Source organism: Nymphalis io, chromosome 24 (assembly GCF_905147045.1).
Source record: "Nymphalis io chromosome 24, ilAglIoxx1.1, whole genome shotgun sequence".
NCBI classification, from domain to species: Eukaryota; Metazoa; Arthropoda; class Insecta; order Lepidoptera; family Nymphalidae; genus Nymphalis; species Nymphalis io.
This window is the reverse complement of record NC_065911.1, coordinates 6,116,313-6,135,533: the sequence shown is the minus strand read 5'-3', so window position 1 is coordinate 6,135,533 and position 19,221 is coordinate 6,116,313. Positions and strand designations below refer to the sequence as shown.

At 34.1% G+C, this 19,221-nt stretch overlaps 1 protein-coding gene and 1 long non-coding RNA gene across 3 annotated transcripts in view; one reads left to right on the top strand and one right to left on the bottom strand.

Annotated features, from left to right (window-relative positions):
- The window catches only part of LOC126777840 (IQ motif and SEC7 domain-containing protein 1), a 164,816-nt gene that overhangs the window by 83,025 nt on the left and 62,570 nt on the right, over nucleotides 1-19,221 (top strand). The window lies entirely within an intron of this gene.
- LOC126777938 (uncharacterized) overlaps nucleotides 1,270-19,221 on the bottom strand; it is a 51,465-nt gene continuing 33,513 nt past the window's right edge. The window contains exon 2 of the long non-coding RNA XR_007670105.1: nucleotides 1,270-1,372. This is a non-coding gene — a long non-coding RNA (uncharacterized LOC126777938). The remainder of the gene's footprint in view (nucleotides 1,373-19,221) is intronic.

The following is a 19,221-nucleotide window of genomic DNA, read 5'->3' as shown; positions in this document are numbered from 1 at the left end:
TTAAGCAATAATATTTGAAAATTAAAAAAAAAGACTTATTGTAAATATATTTCATACACAAGTAAGGAACCGCAACAGTCTTAGCGTATAGAGTTACCCAGTAATCCTCGAGCTATCGAACAAAACATGGCTTTAAGTGTTAACGTTCACAGTTCAAACGCGGCTGACCGTAGTTGTCCTATTGTAACTCGATAGCTTAAGTCTAGGCTCACTGGCATACAAGTTACAAAGCTATATGGTACATACGATTAGATTGTAAGAAATATTAGCCATTCTATACATTGCCAATGCGCTACCAACCTTGGGAACTAAGAAGTTATTTCACTCGTGCATAATATTACTAAATAGTGATGTTCAGCGGTACAATGAATGGTGACTGGGTGCTAGTTAATAATAATAATAATATCCTGGGACATTATTCACACACGGCCATCTGATCCCAAACTAAGCTGAGCTTGTACTATGGAAACCAGACAACTGATATACTACATATTGTAGTTGTCTTTTGTAAATGCATACTTATATAGACAATTAAATCCAGACTCAAGACAAACAGACACGTTCATGCACACAAATGTTTATCCAGATAAACTTGCACAAAGATCATCGTGTGCCCCTTTTTTAAATTATATAATATCTGTGCCAGAAGGTGTCCATATAAATAAACGTGACACAAATAATATTTTTTATCTGTAAATTAATTTAACGTAAATAAACATGCATGTGTACAATGTGTACTGGTGGTAGGGCTTTGTGCAAGCCCGTCTGGGTAGGTACCACCCACTCATCAGATATTCTACCGCAAAACAGCAATACTTGATATTGTTGTGTTCCGGTTTGAAGGGTGAGTGAGCCAGTGTAATTACAGGCACAAGGGACATAAAATCTTAGTTCCCAAGGTTGGTGGCGCATTGGCTATAAGCGATGGTTGATATTTCTTACAATGCCAATGTCTAAGGGCGTTTGGTGACCACTTACCATCAGGTGGCCCATATGCTCGTCCACCTTCCTATTCTATAAAAAAAAAAAAAAAGTGTGTGGGCGTGGCGTATAGTGTATGTTGTTGTGTGTCGCGTCATACGTAATAATAAAGTTATAACTTAGTTAAACATAACCGTTTTACCAGTAGTTAGATTAGTTTTTTATATTCCTTATATCGCATTGAGTAGATTTAAAATACATACATCCGAAAACGACCGAACCGAAACAGACTGTGAATGTCTCACTGCTGGGCTAAAGGCCTCCTCTCCTCATTTTGAGGAGAAGGTTTGGAGCTTATTCCACCACGCTGCTCCAATGCGGGTTGGTGGAATACACATGTGGCAGAATTTCAGTGAAATTAGACACATGCAGGTTTCCTCACGATGTTTTCCTTCACCGTAAAGCACGAGATGAATTATAATCACAAATTAAGCACATGAAAATTCAGTGGTGCTTGCCCGGGTTTGAACCCACGATCATCGGTTAAGATTCACGCGTTCTTACCGCTGGGCCATCTCGACTTTTCGAAAAATACATACATGAATTATACAAATAGATACATGTGTTTATTATATATTAGTGTGCGTTCGGTGAATTAATTGATTATAAATGAAAACTATTAAATATGTAGTTACAATGTTACTTCTATGTTTTCAAGTTAACGCTTTATGAATCACGGCGACTTCGAACTTTTTTGTTGGATGAATAGAAACTTAAATTTTATAGAAGTTGGAGTTGATACGATATTATCAATCTCAGCTCGATTTATCTCGAAAATTCTCAACCCGAATAGAATTGTAATAAATCATGAAATGAAATTACGTTCTGAAGTGGAAATTCACAGCGCGTAATGAACCGTTCGATACTTCCATTTTTATTCAAATGCAAGGTGTAGACGATGTACGTTTTGCATATAAATTGAAGGCATATGACTAAAAATGGAACCGTGGTCTCGGGTACGTGCATATCATAACTAAAAAAATCTGATACACGCCATACTGAGTCGATTCCAACGGCAGGAGCAGTTAATATAAATAAACAACGTTGGCCTTGAATTGTGAAACCATCATTGTTCGAGATCTTAATCAGATTATTTAATCTGTGGTCTTCATTATTGATTCGTGATAAAATTGTGTTTTCAATGCTCGGTGAAGTTGTTATCGGAACATTGGAAGTAAAATTAAAGTGATGCTGTTTATTGAATTAGTGTTGTATTATAAATAAATATATATTTATTAAAAACAATTTGTAGTTCATAGTATAGCATAACTACTTGTGAATCGCGTGGAATATGTAAATCTAAGGCTTTTTTTTGTTTACTCCTCCTGACATCGTAATATACTCTATACACCTTTATATACCGTAATATACCTTTCAATCATTTACCCGCCATACACCTTTTTATAGCTAAAAAAGAAACGAGGTTCCTAAAAGTTCATTAGCCTCTGTCTTCCTCTTGGTTATTTAAGATTAGCCAAACCTAATAATGCACCTTTTATTCCTCGACCTGTGAGTGGAGTAAATTTTATTTTCATACCTGACCACAATACTATTGCACCATTGATAGGGCTTTGTACAGGCCTATACAGGTAATTAACACTAACTCATCAGTTGTTCCACTGTCAAATAGCGGTTTGTATGCTGAGTTAGCGCTTGTAATTACAGTCACAAGGGTCGTAACATCGGTGATGTCGCTTAATAAGCGGTTTATGTTTACTGTTGGGAATACATGCGATAACTTATATATGGTATAAATATATTATTATTTTATGTACATATATCGATAAGTTTATAGAGCTCACATGGCCCAGTAGATTTAAATTTTGATCTCGTTGACCTTATAAGTGACCTTATCGTGACTTCATTTCCAGATAAACTTGCTTACTCTGTTTTCTGTAATCTACTTACTTAATTCTTAATCTTTTTACTTTTGAAGGTGCGTTAATTAATTAATTAATCTATACATTTCTTATGTGTTATATTATTATAGTACTTTCTAATTTTTATTTACCTTTTATCTCACGTAGTATTTCTTTGTTATTTTACTAATTCCCTACTAGTAGTTTAATCAGTTGATTAGTTAAGACGTGAAAGCGTAACAAACAAACAAATGAACTAACTCACTTTCACATTTATATAATTAGGAAGGATTTCACCCTAGCTAACCTACGTCCTCATTCTAAACTTCAAACTCAAAAAATAAGTACAATTTCTTAGCCGTTAACATGCTACAGACAATATATATTTAATATAAAGTTCATATATATAAATATGATCGTATTGTTAACCAAGGGTTTATTTTAATTCACGGTAACATGCGCAAGCGATCCCGTGGCGCTCCTCATTAAGACGGAAAGGGTACCGCTGGTTTTTAGTGGGTATTCCGATGATCGGGGCGCATTCAGAGCCTTGGACACCGGCGAGCCCTGCATACCCCATTGTTGTCAGAAAAAAAAGTCTCATCTTAACACTGATTTCGCTAAATGTGGTTTATTCATTAACTTTTTTATGTTGCAAAAACATAAAGGGGTTATTGAATATATAATTTATATTTTTTATTCCGAAAAACGAAGGTACCCCGGGGATAGTAAAACAAATACATTGACATCAAACGTCCATGCAAACGAAGTAGCGGTTACGAGCTCCGTAATATTATAACATCAGTCATCGGCGTGTCGCTGCCGATCCTATTTCACTTTCTAAATTGCCTTTTTCGTTTTGTCGTCGCACTTTGCGCCTGTTAGTAATTTGCATAGTAAAAATATCATAATAGTGAATGAAATTGCAACTGTTACAAAACATTCGTCACGTTAGTGCTCTTGTGTTCAACGGCTTAACGCTCGCTGTGAGTATGTCATTATGTCACCTAACATCGTCAGCGGTGAGGTTGGGACCATATATACAAATAAATAAAAGTAAAGTGTTTGTCTTTGATTTTAAAATGACAACTCTCAGATATTCTACCGCAAAACAGCAGCTTGGTATTGTGTTTCGGTTTGGAGGGTTAGTGAGCCAGTGTAATTACAGGCATAAGGAATATAAAATCTTAGTTTCCAAGGTTGGTGGCGCATTGGTGATGTAAGCGATGGTTAACATTTCTTACAATGCTAATGTCTATGGGCGTTGGTGACAACTTACCATCAGGTGGGGCCCATATGCTCGTCTGCCTTCCTATTCTATAAAAAAAAAAAAAACTATTTCCATAATTACCAGGTGACTGTATAATTAAAAACGTTATTTCATATTATTTGTTTTTGGTTCATCTTCTATATTCAAAATACATATTTTATTTTATCTTTTCCAGTACCAAAACGGACTAGAGCCAAGATACCAAATCCAGGAATAGTAACTACCATTTTTAAAATAGTAAATCATTAAAAAACTAGGCATAACAAATTCTCATATCCTGCTTAACATACTACTTATGCCAAGAAACGACAGTTCCTAACGGTTAGTAAAAACCCAATCTCCATAATAGAAGTTCACGAGAACGATTTTACGTCCATGGCTCATTTTAAATATGTATGCGAATGAAATTCTACAAGTTTGTTCATACATTTAGCAAATAGCAATGATGGAGAAGATACGAAGGAGATTGGACGATGCGGCCCATATTATAAGATCAAATATTTGTAGATAAACTTAATGTATGTACAAAATGATCTATTAGATCATCTTTGTTATTCCTAAATTTAAAACAACACATAACATGTTTGTATGAGTTGAGCTTGAGACAGCCCGATGGATAGAATAATTTTACCAATAACCGCAGATTCAAATCGTGAGTTTCATATGATTAATTTTGTGTTAATTGTCCATTTCGCTTGACAGAGAAGGAAAACGTCTCGAAGAAACCTACATGGGTCGAATAAAAATCTCAATACATTTTAATCAAGAAGTCTTTAACAAGCATATTCTGATCATCATATAAAGATACCATCATCTATGGATGTTGGTTCGATCACGTTTGCATCCTATACATACTTCTTGGATATTACGAATCTTCCAAAAGTAGAAGACTTATTAACTATTATTGAAACAACACGAACATCGAAATATTAAAAAAAAATTCATGAAGCATTAATTGACCTTATAATTAACGAATAATTAATTTTTAAGCATAATTTTGATGTTCTCTTTCTACGTTACTTGATATAGTTATTAGTGAAGCCGCCATTAAGTGTAATCATCTAGCCCTCTTTCTAAAATGTAATGGCGAAAGCCGTTTTTAACCTAAATTAGGTTAATGTTTCCTTGAAAGCTCTCGACTGATCCCCTGGGACTGTCATTCTGATTACCCCTGGAGGTGGCGATGTTATATCTTGTATCTAGATATGGTTCGGTTAAATATCAATTTGCATTTGTTTTGAGTTTGCAAATTAATCAATTTAAATCTTTTGTTAAAAAAAGTTTATAAATAAGGTATTACTCACCACAAGATTATATCGATGATAAAAAACGTGGAGCTGATATTTGTTGACTTTGCAGGCAAGGCATTATATTTAAATTAAAAAATTAAAGCGTAACAAACAAACTTGCTTTTGTATTTATAATATTAGTAAGGATAATACTCTATGCTCGAAAATTATGTATATATATAATTAACTGCGATTAAAAAGAACCATTTGTTACATAACACCGTTATCGTTACCATTATCACTCGTTCATATGTCCTTTGGGTTTTGAAATTTGTTTCATAAAATCGTTGAAAAACTTTGTACGTAGGTTAATTTTATTTGCTATCATTTTTAATATCCGAATAGCAGGTACAATTTTCTAAAAATGATATATGTACGAGTACGATACACGATGTAATAATAAATCATCAAATAAGCGAAATCCTTGTAGTCATTACGCTTCTATTGTGAGTATATAGAGACTATGACTATCCTTACGCTTTAAAATTACGTAAATATTATTTATATGATTCCGATTATTATTATGCGACAAACAGAAGGCAACGAACTTGTTAGCTTTCTTAAATTAATGCAGTAATCTATCTTGATCTATCTTTTCTATACATATATATAATTTTATACATATATATATATCGGTTTGAGATTAATAGACCACGATTCCGTTTAGCTGATTACCATGAAAGCTGCACCAAATAAAAATATATATACAAAGTCACATTCGCTTTTATAATACAGCCGTTTCGATTTCGTAAGGGTAAAATTCATACAAGGAACCACTTGAATTTTTTAATTTAGTTAAAAACTTATGTTCCAAATTTCAGATCATGGAATAATTATTTTGTACAGGATTTTCGTAAAGTATTTTCTTAACGAGCCTCTACGTCGCGAAATGAGTCGGTCGGACAGTGGTATTTCGCTTATATTATAAAATAATATACGAAACTTTCTCTTGTAAAAATTATAAAAATAGAGTTTGAAATATACACGAACTTAAAGATTATTATATTAAATTGTATTACCATAACTAGTATCTCGATTTCGTTGGTTACGAAGCTCGTGTTGACGTTGATCTCATAGAAACGATCGGTAACGTCATCGGCGACCTTGAAATCTGATCACTTTTGCTTTCATCCACCATTCAACACCTCTTTGGTCAATTTTATTTCACTTTATTTTGTTACATTGTTTCGTTTCTTTGATCTATCTTTTATATATTTTGGTTTTGTTTTGATCTTTGTGCTCTATCATTATATATATATATTTTTTATATAGAATAGGAAGGCCGACGAGCATATGGGCCACCTGATGGGAATTGGTCACCAAACGCCCTTAGACATTGGCATTGTAAGAAATGTCAACCGTCGCTTATACAGCCAATGCGCCACCAACCTTGGGAACTAAGATTTTATGTCCCTTGTGCCTGTAATTACACTGGCTCACTCACCCTTCAAACCGGAACACAACAATAACAAGTACTGCTGTTTTGCGGTAGAATATCTGATGAATGGGTGGTACCTACCCAGACGAGCTTGCACAAAGCTCTACCACCAGTTTAAGTTGATAAAGAAAGCCGAGATGGGACATTGGCTAGAACACGTGAATCTAAAGTGAATATTGCGGGTTCATACGTACGTACATTTGGTGCTTATTGAGGCTTGAACTTCAAGTAATTAATTCTCAGCAAAACTACACAAGTCTAATGATAAGTCTGCCATATTAATCATTTACCATCTATAGTGATGGTATAAGCCTCAAATCTTCTTTTCAAGAGACTTGTGTCCAGCATAGGTCTAGTTTATAAATTAACAGGATGTTACTGACTTAACTAGACGCTGACATCGTTTGAAGTAAATTCTTAATGAATTAAGATTAATGTAAAACATTGTACAATACTAACGATACTAAATAAATAAAAAATTTCTATATATTTGCTTATATATAATTAGCAGTGCCTAACAACGGCTTAAATCGCGCTAAACTATGATTATATATCCTGCCTCAATGATGGAACGATCTAACACTGAATTTTTTTTTAATCCGACTGATAGATATGTAGTTTGACGTATTGAAATACGTACATACTCTCTAGCTATATAACATAAGTAGATGTAGCTTCCATAGATGACGCGGCACGTCCGTGACATAGCGTAACCTATTTCGCTAAATGTTTACATTTTGCACACCTAGAACGCGATGCGGCGTGATAGTGCTCCATTATCGCTGCAAATAATAAAAATCGTGATATACTCAGCTTTAATTATTCTTTTTTTACTTAAATGTAACTTGAAATTTATTACATGCACAATATCCTCGGCGTACACAACCAACCTACCTGCTGCCTGATAGAGATCGCTATGTAGCGATAAGGTAGCCAAACTTGTATGCTGATTAGGTTGTATGTGTTATGTAATTGTTTGTGGTGTAGAATAAAGTATATTTTATCTATATACAGGCAAAATAAACACTTTATATTTATTTTTTATAATAATGGTAGGTTATTTTTTTGTTGACCGTACTTAAGTATTTAGACGATGATCGTATTTGCATTTCTTGTTTTATAATCTCGTCTCTTAAATCAAACACTTTGATGGTTCGCCAATTATTAGTCAACGAGGTGTTGCAATGTTTAGATATGTATAGAAGTGTGAATATTAATTCATAGCGCACATTAATGACTTTATTTATTAAATGTGTAATGAATGGATTTATCATTATCGTTTTAATAAAAATCTTGCATTGTATTTATTGTTTATTGTGTATTATTAATTTGCAAATTCAAAGTTTTATGTGTCCGTTATCATTGTAAACTTTATTTGTTATGTTATTTTAAAGTGATAATGTAAAACTGACACTAAATTTTAGAGATACTTTTCATGTACATCCCAGTTGTCAAGGTTCAGTATCAGTGGATTTGTAACATAATACAAAATAATTAAAATCTATTTATTTTATTACTTTATTATTTGATAAGTATTGAATTTAAATCACATTACATCGTGTATACGCTGCCAACGTTAGCAGGGCTGAGCCCAGCATTCCTCGCACAGCCCTGACGCTCGGGCCTTAGAAGGGCATGACCCTGGGGCTGATCATACGTGAGGTAGACTGCCGCGTGACCTGGTTCAGAAGGCCTTGAGAACGATGGCCGCCGTAACGGTGGAGGAGTGTGGAGGTGCGACATCACCTTCGCCCCCTGGGGAGAGCTCCTCCTAACCACGAGCAGAGCAAAACACGTGGCAGCTGATGCGTTACATCGACACGATCCCGCTGCCTCTTCAATCCGAACCGAAGATGACCATCGCAATGGTTTTAGTGGCTAAGAATTCCACATAAACCGAGGTCAACAAGTGGCGTTCAAAGTTTCCACTTGGTGGCAAAATAAAACATTATAAGCTGTTGTTTTTATTGCTGTATATATATACCTGTTACACAATCTGGTATGTGTAGCAAAGTTATATATCTCTCTATTCATGTTTATTCTACAATGTGCGGTTTATGTTAACACGCTTGACATTATGTCGCTCGTCCGGTTACCAAATTTATGGCGAAACGGTCACATAAGGGTATTGGCCTTCACCTGATATGCAATCTTTGGAGGATTTATTTGTTAATGGTCGTGTTAAGTACATTGTTCAATCGATATTGTATAATTGTAATGTAAGTTATAAAAAAAATGCTGAATGCAATACGGATGAGCAAGGACAGATGTGTGAAATACATAGTAGATTTGAGGTTGATTGCACTTTGACTTTACATGAGAAGTCTGCAGTGTAATACACAGTCAGCTTAGCATCGGAAAACACGTGAAAACTGTGGCTCGGCGCCTGGGATCAGGTTGTGGATTGCCGGACTGAGAATGAATACAGAGTACATTTGTGTTTGTGTACACGCTTGTGTTCTGGAATATCTTCTGTGTATGGCTTAGTGTTTATGAGAATGGCCGCCGAGATAAAGTTGAATACTAAAAGATGCATCACTTAAATTCAATGAACTCGCTACTCGTAAGCGAAAATAATTCTCTGCATGCCGATATTACGCAACGAAATTCCATAAATTCCAAGGAACCATGTTTATGTAAGCTCTTCGATGATAGTCGCCCAGGACATTGCCTTTTATATATTATGTATATATAATATGCTAGTGATGGGTATAATGCTACTTTGGGAATCCCTTTATGTTGAAACATTCATGGTTGCCTCGCGTGATATAATGTACTAATATAATTTTACCTTGTCAACCAGTTTTTGACTTCAGTTACGTAAACGAATACGTGTATCTACCCGCCTACGATTCGCGTGGGTCTCGGCTTATTTCGCCCGTTTGAGGTCGAAGAAACAACCTCGGGGAATGGTTTCGATGAGCTTCTCGAATCGAGATCCATATATTTTTATTAAATATTACGAAGGATGTATTATAATATGTATGTACTTTATAGTTTAGATATTGTATTGTATAACGAGTTAGTTTGTTATCTTTATTGCTTGAACCGAGATGGCCTAGTGGTTAGAACGCGTGTATCTTAACCGACAAGCGTGGGTTCTAGCCCGGGCAAGCACCACTGAATTTTCATGTGCTTAATTTGTGATTATAATTCATCTCGTGCTTCACGGCGAAGGAAAACATCGTGAGGAAACCTGCATATGTCTAATTTCATTGAAATTATGCCATATGTGTATTCTACCAACCCGCATTGGAGCAGCGTGGTTGAATAAGCTCCAAACCTTCTCCTCAAAAGGGAGAGGAGGCCATAGCCCAGCAGTGGGACATTAACGAGCTGTTACTATAGCTTCATAATATATATTTTTAAACATAAATTGTTAATTTCAATACTATATCGAATATAACAAACTCAATAAAAACCTCTATGCTACTAAATCCTCTGTTTTGTAATGTAAGTTCAATATCGCGTACAATAATCGTTAACAGCATGGCAATGTACCATGGCTGAGTTACAGCTCCCCCCTTCTGGGAACGAATAGGTTTGGACGTATTCCATTCTGCTACTGTATTTCTGATTGATAGATAAACCCTTGCTGTTTTCCTCAGAGTCGAGTAAGATATTAATTATAAACACCAATTAATTATGCATAAGTCAATGGCGCTTGCTATAAGTTTAATATAGAATTCATGACGTCATAACTATCAAACTTTTCTATTATATAATAATCAGTAAATTGCATACGAGGTAAGAGTGAGATAAGAGGGGTGGAGTACAATAAATTAAACATTTACAGTACACAATAAGCACTTAGATACATAAGTGTAGTGTAGTGACATTAGCTGGTCGAGGCACTGTTCTCTTATATAAGCTACAGAATAACCCGTAATAAAGAAATACTAAAGCTAAACATATAATTTCAACAGTTGTAAGCGCCATTTTACAAATAATACAAAATTACATTGTTTTGTAAACGCTACCGCTTGAACACGACTATGATTGGTTTTGGATCGTACGTGCGTACGAATATAAATTTCATCGTAAATTTTAAAAAAAGTGCGTTCTTTCGTAATACACACTGAGCTGGTTATTTTTATTTCACACACGAACACATGAACGAACACACACGTCAGTTCATCTCAACTTCTATACATTCTCTATATGGATCTGGGAGTAAAACAAATAAACACCTGTAGTCCGTACGACCTCGAAACGGAGCATTTGAAATGACATCAAGTTGCCTGAAGAAAATATTGCTAATTTGTTGCAAACTTTATGTATTTTTATATGCCATGTTCCCTTATATATATAAATGACAGATACTAGATAGGAGTTAACTTGAGTAGAGTTAATTTTTTCCCGTTTTATGTACATACATACCATTCACATATTATTATTATTATTTCACCCGTCATCGACTATAAAAACAAATTACCGAATTCTCAATATACGATTATATCCGAATCTTACAAAGATTTTGGCTGTACCACTTCTTAAGTACACATTTGTTCTGTGCTCACAGCATAGCACAGCGAACAAAATTAGAACACCTGGCGTAATTATGTATCTGTCAGCGCCAACAGACTTCCTTCCACTAAACTAGAGCGCTTGCGAAGTATTGTAAATAATACTTACTGTATATAGACTTGATTACGTACGGTTATAAAGTGTAGTGTTAAATGGAAAATATATAAAGTGCGTGCAGAGCGCGTGCCAGAAGAAAAACATCAGAAGCGTTTTTTTTTTTGGTATCTACTTATTTTATCCCCTCTCTTACAAGGGTCCATAACAAAGCGTAATTGTTAATGTTAAATTGACAAATGGTGATAACTTTCGAGTGAGACGTAAGGTGCTTAGTATGACTGCTTTCTGTAAAAGTGCGAAGGTGAACTTGGACATTTTATAATTATGTTTATATTACTTGCTATTGTTAGCCCCTAATATTTTATAATAAAAAATCACGCTTACTCCAACCGTATTATTGTAACAATTTGAAATTCGAACTTGATATTTTTATATTATTGTGCATTAAGATGTTTTACTTTCTTTGTAATACAAATACGATAGACTAGTTGCAAAAAGGAGCATGCAAAAATACAGATAGAAAGGTCCGCAAATATAATATTTGCATAAAGTAAAGTAACAAGCCTGAGAATATCCCACTGGTGGGTTAAGACCTTCAGCGCAGTTTCGCCGCTGCTTGAATGCGAGTTGATGGATACACATGTGGCAGTTTTTCATTCGGCATTTCACGATGTTTTCCTTCAAGGCCGAGCACGAGATGGATTAAGATCTTATTACGCAACAAACACAAATTAAGAAAATTATTGTCTGAAAATTCAGTACTGCTTGTCCAGGTTTGAAATTTGAACACAAATAATTCGGTTAAGATTTACATGTTCTATATACTAGACTAAATCCTAAAAAAACATACTTTTATTTATATAAAAAATTTAAACTATATTGAATGAAAATATTAACTAACTGAGATTGATATTAAATTAAAAATTATATCTTCTATTGAAATTACCGATTTCTTATTTACTTATTAATAAAGCGAAAGTTCAATGATTCAATTTTTTATATTATATTTAGTCCTGCCTGTGTCTCCTATTAACGCCATTAGCGTAACGTGACTATAAAAATGTACTCTCGTGGTCTCTTTAAAACGTGGATGAAGGGCCTTGTAAAAGGACTAGAAGGCGCTTTCGGTCACGTACATAGTTATTGAAGCGTAAACTTCGTGTCTAGCGTCAGTACAAAATGTCAATATTCAAAATAAACACACGCAACCACTTCTTATCGAATATTGTTGTGATCGAGTCGTCGTTCGCTGCTGAGATATTTATTGACCGCTGACTCTGTGCCTGGTTTTGAAACGTCAATCGGGAAACGCTGAAGTCGGACGTTACGTATACCATTTAATACCGATCTGTTGACAGAAGTTGATGAGCTGCTACGCCATCTTGTAACGATCCTTCATGAAAAATACATATGCGAACATTAATGGTGATCGGTCAAACGGGGCCGACGTCTATTGATCTTAAACTATATACCCACATTTATTTGTATATATTATACTTATATTATTTTTGAAAAAATATTAAAACTTAGCAAACCTTCTCCTCAAAAAGGAGAGGAGGCCTTAGCCCAGCAGTGGGACATTAACAGGCTGTTACTATTAAAACTTTGCCCACATTAGAGTCAAAGTTGAACAAGTTTTGATCCAATACGAATATTTTATATCAGTTTCAATAATGATGGAATCCCAAGTTCGAAATGCTTCCTACGTAACGATTATTCGGCCTTCAGCAATGAATAAATACTTAGTCCAGTCGGAATGTTCTACATTGCACGCCGCGGTTCCCGCCCTTAATGCGGACAAACGGCAGTGGGACGGGGATAGTGCATCAACACACGTGGTATCTCCAGCGATGTGTATATTTTCAATAGCACAATAATGCCGTCAGGTTTCTTGTTATTATTGCGAGCTAAGTTACTTTATGAAGAAAGAGACGGTCTGCGAGTTTGAATAAGAAATACCGTTGTAGCTGTATTCATAGGCTTGGGACCGCAGTGGCGTCGTTGGGTCCGATATATTTTGGCACTAAGCCTAAGTTCTATTGTGTGAGACGTGGTGTTGTGTGAATTGTGATATGGAAGTGTAAAATGTGAGGTAGTGAAATATATTTGTAACAAGTTTTCAATAGGTAGGCGGACTGGTAAATAACCCACCTGATGGTAAGTGATCACCACAGCCCATAACCATGGACGCCGTGAAAAATATTAAACAACCTTAAGGCCTTAGATGTTATGTCGCTTGTGCCTGTAGTTAGACTGGCCTACGCATAGGTGTGGTGCCGGTAAAATATGTGATTAACGGTTGGTACCTACCCAGGTGGGCTTGCACAAACCCGGTAGGGGTGGTAGGGCACCACCCCTACCACCAAGTATTTTATTATGTAAAATTCCGATCACAGTAGTAAATATTCGTATTCAGAATAACTAAACGTTTTACTAATGATTTTATTTTTGCAGTTTCTAGAATATTCCTTCTTTTTTTTTCAACATTCCGCTCTCGACAAAGAATCGTTTGAGAGGACATTGTCTTTGAGAATTCTTCAAGTGTCCGCTTTAATTAATTTTACTATCTCGTTTCGTGCGACCGTGAATAGTACTTATGCTGTTCATTCTACGTGAATTAATTTTAAAATCCTGTTTTCTCAATGATTCGACTTATAGCATTATAATAACATTTTATAGTAAACGAAGTAACACTTCGATTATAAAAAATATATTTGTACATACAAGTCACATACATATTTACAAATATGTGAGTGATTTAATATACTAGTTTCCTACTCGCGGTTTCGCTCGCGTTGAGGGTGTGGGGTTCAGGTGTTCGGTACCCTATGTTCTTTTACATCTAAGTTAACACGTGGAAGCATAACAAACAAACAAACTTACTATAGAATTTTTAATATTAGTTCGGATGGATATAATATAATCAAAATTTAACGTTGCTGTTTCTGAATAATAAATAAATAACATCAATTATTATTTTTTTAGATATTTTTCTGTCATAGTTTTACTGAAACTCGGCCATGCGTGCAGATTAAACATACACGATATGAATGGTTGATAAAATGAGTGTACGTTATGTACCAACATAACATGTCATATTGTAGTCATAATCAGAAGGGAGTGTCATTGCTAGACATGAACGGGTCAAATAAATAATACATTTCTGACAAATTGTATTCTACAGTTTTGCCAGGACAAAGTATTGGAGCGTCCTCAATATATAGAAATCTGTGAAACGCCCCTTATTCCCTGTTGCATGTATCTGTTGATGTTATACGAAATAAAATAATCAACGCCCCTATTCGTGTGTAAAATCATAAATCGTATTTCACAATTGTCAAGCTTCGCTGCGATATTTTGTTTCATATATATCACAATAATTAAAATATTCTTTCTTCATAATACTTCCTGTATCGCGTCAACGGAATATGTTACGGAATTCATTATATTATATGACAAAATATATGCACGTCGTTGTTATAAAAAAAAATTGTGTAAAAATTTTACATTACCTTAAAGATTTGCTCAGGATTCGATTTTTGAATTCTATAAGTTGAAAATTGCATACGATATAAGTAAAATCATTAATATATCTCGATGGTAAGTGAGTTGCTCATTAACAATGTAAGAGGCTTTGCAAGCCTTCCTTATGTTGCTACGTCCCTTTCTATTCACTGGCTAAAACTCATTAAACAAAAAACATAGAGGCGGGGGGGGGGAGAATGATAATAATTAGAGTATTTATAATCTGTCTAATTTATTTTGATATGTATTTTTTGTCTCCGTAAAACTCGTTCTCCTCAATACCTTCACGATACTTGGCCTTACCTAGGTTATATGGTAATACACTGATTTTCGATTAGGTATGTATAAATTTGATTTTTAAATACATTGCTATGTATTATCAAGTCAAACATGTAAGTCATCGACGAGATGTTTTTTCTTGAACGAAACGCATTTGGTAAAATCGACATTGTAAATAAGGCCTAACCATCAACAAGATAAACAATTCGTTGAATCTCATATTAACTATACTGGTATTGACAATATGCGTACCAGTGTGTATAAAAACATCACTAATTGCTCTTAATTAAAAAGAAGTATTTAATAGACAAAACATTTTTGTTTCTGTTGTTCAGTCAGTTATTATCAGTACAAATCGACTTAGTAATCTTATGGTTTAACTAAAGTGGAACAATGCGTGTCTTGGCAATACAATCGGATCAATCTAGATTTCAATATATTTGCGTTTGTGCTGAATGTGAATGTCCTTATAAGAGGTAAGTTGACAATAATTATTATTTAACATTGACCTGTTTTATTAGACAAATAGACAAGACGTAAAACATTAATTTAATAACTTATTAACAAAATCAATATTTTTAACAAAATTATATAAAAACAAGATTATGTTATCGAGAAGAATGTGAATGAATTTCACTGAACTGTACCGCCAAAGGCAATTTCATTTATAAATATTTGAACATGTTTGTCAAGTAAAGCAGGAAATTGGCAAACGATGATATTGAGCAAATCCATAAGGTTGAAACCTGCTTCAGTGCTACTGTCAGCTGTAATGTATTCGAAATTACATAAACATAATGTAATGTTTTCAAAAGCGATCACGCAAATCTTATGACATTGAGAGCAGCTTAAGAAATTTTGGATAAAATTACGTTCTGCCGCAAGAGAAATGATTGGCATCCAATGCTAATTAAAATTGCATTATCAGGAAATAATAAAAAAAATGTTTGTCTTAACAACCCAAAATTTGCAAATCATGACCATTTGTAAAAGTCACTATGATTATGTATACATAGCAGTTGCTATTTTAAGAAAATAAGATAACATTAATGATTATACCCTAATGAAGTTACTACTTAATGTAATTATTTTGACGTCTATGATTTGATTTCAAGTAATTTTTTTGACTGAATATATATATTTTTCAACTTTGCTGGATAATTGATATTAAATTTGTTCGTAGGAATTATACCATATAAATGCGACCCATTTCATTTCATATCTTATCCTTCTAAATCTCTCTGGATTTCGTAAAATTCTGCAACAAAAACATATTTTATTTTTCAAGAAATAATCAAAAAAAAACCCTTATTTGGAAACAAATAAGGGATTCAGGAAATAAAAGTTAAGAAAATTGTACCAGTCGTCGAGTATTTCTTAATCATGTGCAGTTAATTACACATATATGTCACTTGTAAATTGTACCTTTGCTCTTATGTAAGTGTATAAAACCTGACGTTGGGTTAAGGTGTTGTAATCGTATCGATTCATTACTTGTAATATATTGTGCCATAAAAATTAAATCAGCCGTTACGTGAAGTTACGTTGACGTTTTTGTATGTAAATGTTCAAATAATTTTCTAAATGCAACTTTACTGAATGTCCTTCAGACGCTCTAAGCTTATCGGTACTTTGAAGGATTTTTCTTCGTGGTAACCAATCCTAGGCTTCCAACTCCAGGAAGTATGTATGTATGTATAAGATAAGAAAATGACAATGATGCAAATCAACACGAGAGTTTTAAATCGATAGTCGTATCTTTCTTCGTAAATTTTCAAATGAATTTAATCCGAAATGAACATAAGCCGAATTTTAAGAACGTATATAATATACTGTCATCATATAGACATAACTCGAAATATGAGAAAACCTTGCTCTACTCCATTTGATTTTTTTATTAAGCAAACATTTAAATTAGTTGGACCTCTCAAATTACTTGTAGGTACATATTGGTTTTCTTTGCGTTCAAAAGATTTCTATTATTATTTCGTGCAATACAATTTCTGAGGAAATAAATAGTAAATAAGGAACTAGTACCATTGCTTGTTTTATTTTAAAAAAAAAGATTTTATTTTAAAAATTATTATCAGTGGTTAAACAATTGCAGTATTTTTAACAATGAATATAACAGCTTTATTTTGAACTTGTATTGCTCTGATTCTTCCATCAATAATACTGTTTCTTTCGTGTAAATCTGTATGGCAAGCACGTCCAACCGCTACTTGCTTTGCATCGATTCGCTTTATTTCCCCGACAGCGACTTCGAGTGCTTTCAAGACATAATATTGTGTCTCGCTCTAATCATAACGATTTACAGAAACAAGAAAGAGATAAATGATACTACCGTAGATAATTTTATGAAAGATATATTGATACGGAGCGCGTAACACGTTCACCTAGTTAACACTATTACTTGTTATTGCAAATGGTCCGTTGTCCAAAATGCGTAACTGTTTTAAACGTCATCACTCATTTTTTAAGTGAAATTATGAATGTTGCAAAAATTTATATATTACTTATTGTTAGTATTATGTACAAATCTATTGACAAAATATAAAACAATTTAAGGACAACATTAAAGCATTGTTTATTTCAAAATCAATATTTTTAATTCTAATGAGATTATCCACACTAATAGCAATAACTTTCCACGGCTAAACCACTTATCCGATTTTAATAAAATTCAGTATGAAGCAAGCTTGAACCTCAAGGAAGGAAATAGAAATACATTTTTATACCTGAGACATGCTCTGCCCCCAAAACACGGGCTAAGTTGCAGGCGAACACCAGTATTTAAGAAATATTGTTTTCAAATTTGGGTGTGTGATATATTTAAAGGAATCTCCATCAGTGTTATGCTGATGAAGATTCCTTTAGACTTCTTTTAGACCTCTTTTAGACTTGTAATTATATGCAAATATTGTCAAACCGACAGTTATCAGTGTAAGCGAATGGCAGCTTAAGGCTAGTCGCCGGTTTCGGGTTATCGTAGCAGTGGGTCAACCGCAGACCGTTGCGACGCGGCGCCGGCCTTGTGATCGCGCTTCTATTTTCAATTACATTTATTCATTCTACATTTCTCATACAGCTTATTTTCAAATAAGTTTATTTCAAAGGCTATTTTCTAAGACGATTTTATATTTATCAACTTAGTCCAGCTACTCAACTTTGAGTCTAGTTTCTATTTATATTTAAAATGATATTTATAATGATGAAAGCTAAAATTATTTATAAATATAGTTCGCCCGTATACCTTATAATGCGATTTCTGTCACAAAACTAGTAATCGTTTGTTCTGTATCAATAATGAAGACATTAATTATATCCACGGCAGAGTGTGGGAGTGAACTCTTGTCAAATAATTTTGCAAGTCTTATTTTCTTACAAAGCTTTGAATCTATTTTCACGCATACGGTATTGTCAAACGATTGCTTTAAGTTTTAAGACTGGGCGCAGGTTTTGTATTTGGTCAGTCGAGGACCGGTTTTAACGACCTTGCGCAGGCGCACGTTCACTTGCCGATCTATGATGCTTTGTAATATCTGTCAACTGTTTGTTTTTTTTATTCTCTGTCAGCTGTGTTGTGTTGATAAGCTTTGGCGCTGATATACATTTTTAATTTAAAATAATACGATCGATTGAAGCAGATTATGAATATACTAAATATTACATGATCGCGAACTAAATTTCCGTAAACCTAAAGCAACAATCTTTACCTTCTGCTAATGTTAGCAAAATAATTATATTATTTTTTATGTAACTTTTGTCTTTATTGTAACTAAATCATTGCGGATAGCTATCGTCGTTATTGTTAATATAATGGCATTGACCTTCAGCAGTATATCACCTTGAGCGAATCCTATTGTTGTCAAGCAACAGGTGTTTCACGTTATGTGCGATGTGACGCACTAAAACAAGCAATACAACAGATGGCTTATACAACATGTAAGGTTTCGCAGATTAGTGGCAATACGGGAAGAAGCATATGGGAAACGA